Source organism: Schistocerca piceifrons, unplaced genomic scaffold (assembly GCF_021461385.2).
Source record: "Schistocerca piceifrons isolate TAMUIC-IGC-003096 unplaced genomic scaffold, iqSchPice1.1 HiC_scaffold_1201, whole genome shotgun sequence".
Lineage (NCBI taxonomy): Eukaryota > Metazoa > Arthropoda > Insecta > Orthoptera > Acrididae > Schistocerca > Schistocerca piceifrons.
In genome coordinates, this window is record NW_025727017.1 from 27,501 (window position 1) to 30,000 (window position 2,500).

At 58.4% G+C, this 2,500-nt stretch overlaps 1 non-coding gene across 1 annotated transcript in view; it reads left to right on the forward strand.

Annotated features, from left to right (window-relative positions):
• The first annotated feature begins 1,751 nt into the window (after positions 1 to 1,751).
• Positions 1,752 to 2,500, forward strand: part of LOC124729310 — a 1,909-nt gene continuing 1,160 nt past the window's right edge. The window contains exon 1 of the ribosomal RNA XR_007007602.1: positions 1,752 to 2,500. This exon is cut by the window's right edge and continues 1,160 nt beyond it. This is a non-coding gene — a ribosomal RNA (small subunit ribosomal RNA).

Here is a 2,500-nt window from a genome sequence, read left to right on the forward strand (position 1 = left end):
CTGTAGTGTTGCCCACCCGCAACCCTCGCAATATAGTTCGCTACTCGCACTGCCCGCACCCCTGTGTATCGCTTCATGTTAAACACCTTGCAAGTCTTGCTCACTTTCCACATGCTCCTGCTGTACACTGTAATGTGGATGGCAGCAGGACGTACATGCCGCCCCTCCCCACGTCCCCACCTTGCCCCCTGCCTTCGCAAGCTGGTTGGTGAGAAGTTTGCATGTTCAATGCCCTTCGCATGCGACGTACTCAGGCTACGTTGTGGTGCGGCCTGTGTCAACTGTCCGCTGATGTCGTACGCGTGAACCACAATCTGTACTGCACATTCGTCCTTATGTACTGAATGATACATCGTGGCACATGTGTGACCGCACAACGACTGCGCCCAAAAACGGCGGACCATACAGTGCAAATATTGTGCACGCAGCTACGTGTCGTCTCCCTATGAGAGCTGGATTGCAGTGTGGTACGCCATAGAGACGTGTGGGAGGAACGGACGCCGTGGATGGCGATCAGCATGAGCTGTCTGTTGATGTATTCGGACCTAGTCGTCTCTCCTCACACACCGTGATGGCATGGTGCACCGCGTTCCATATCTGCGACATGCTACAGAGGCCGGTTGACAGTCGTTCGAGCAATGGACATCGCATACGTACGGGGGCCACCTTCCACGTATTGTCTAGGCGTGCACATTTTGTTGCGTGTATGTGGGCAGACGTAGTGTGGCGTGACACCTGACACAGGCATGCAATAATCGTTGAAGTTGCAAATGGCGATGGACGCCTGCGTTTTCTGGTGAAGTTACGCAAATGAACAAATGGTAACCTGTTGTGGTGCGGTTGTTCTCGCTAGGGGTGAATCGGTGATGGCGACGATAGGTTGAGGTACTAACCGGTTGTTCCAGCGATACCCACCATGCCGACGAAACTGAACGGCATCTGGGTGTGAAGCGATACGCGGCGGTGGCTGGGTGGGACCGTCCCCGGCCGGTGAGGGGGCGCCTCCCGGCGTGCTGGCCGCGCGGTGCGTGGGCGCACGCGCTACAGCCGGCTGGTGGGGGCGGCCAGTGGCAGGCGCGCCGGCCGACGGACGCGGCAGGCGTCGCAGCTGCGCGCCGGCGCACCCTGCGCGCGGCGCCGTGCGGCCAAAGTAGGTCCTCGCGGGCCCGGTGCGAAGCGCGGTGGACATCTTCAGTGTGCTGGTCCGATTGAGGACTGTGTGCGTTGAGGATGCGCCGCCGCCCGGCGCTCGGCGCCGCGACGCCGTCTGCTGCTCGGTCGCCCCAGCGGTTCTCGCTGGTGGTTTGTATCGCAGCTGTGCGGATGTGTTGGCGCGTGCGCTGTGCTGGGAGAGTTCGCTTCGGCACCCAAGTGGGGCTTTTGTCCTTCTGTGGCGCTGGCGTTGGAGCTGCCGGTCACCGTAGGTGGCGCGTGTTGTCTCCCGCCGGCAATGCCACGACAGCACGCTCCCGGGCCTCTGTCGGCAGCGGCAAGCTCAGTTGGGAGCACGGGTGGTCGCACCGAAAGCGTCTACTCGCCTAACTCCGGGCGATTGCGCCTCTCTCGAACCCGACCAAGTACTTGGGACGGCGCTGCGCGCCGCCGGGACCTGAGAGGGTTTCGAGGTGTATTGTGCAGGGGAGCTCAGCCTCCTCCTGTTTGCAGAATGATTGAGCGGACGCTTGCGTGTTCGCGCGGGCCCCCGGGACACACTCCCGGGCGGCCGGCTGCTCAGCTCTAGTTGACGCAGCTCCCTGGTTGATCCTGCCAGTAGTCATATGCTTGTCTCAAAGATTAAGCCATGCATGTCTCAGTACAAGCCGCATTAAGGTGAAACCGCGAATGGCTCATTAAATCAGTTATGGTTCCTTAGATCGTACCCACGTTACTTGGATAACTGTGGTAATTCTAGAGCTAATACATGCAAACAGAGTCCCGACCAGAGATGGAAGGGACGCTTTTATTAGATCAAAACCAATCGGTCGGCTCGTCCGGTCCGTTTGCCTTGGTGACTCTGAATAACTTTGGGCTGATCGCACGGTCCTCGTACCGGCGACGCATCTTTCAAATGTCTGCCTTATCAACTGTCGATGGTAGGTTCTGCGCCTACCATGGTTGTAACGGGTAACGGGGAATCAGGGTTCGATTCCGGAGAGGGAGCCTGAGAAACGGCTACCACATCCAAGGAAGGCAGCAGGCGCGCAAATTACCCACTCCCGGCACGGGGAGGTAGTGACGAAAAATAACGATACGGGACTCATCCGAGGCCCCGTAATCGGAATGAGTACACTTTAAATCCTTTAACGAGTATCTATTGGAGGGCAAGTCTGGTGCCAGCAGCCGCGGTAATTCCAGCTCCAATAGCGTATATTAAAGTTGTTGCGGTTAAAAAGCTCGTAGTTGGATTTGTGTCCCACGCTGTTGGTTCACCGCCCGTCGGTGTTTAACTGGCATGTATCGTGGGACGTCCTGCCGGTGGGGCGAGCTGAAGGCGTGCGAC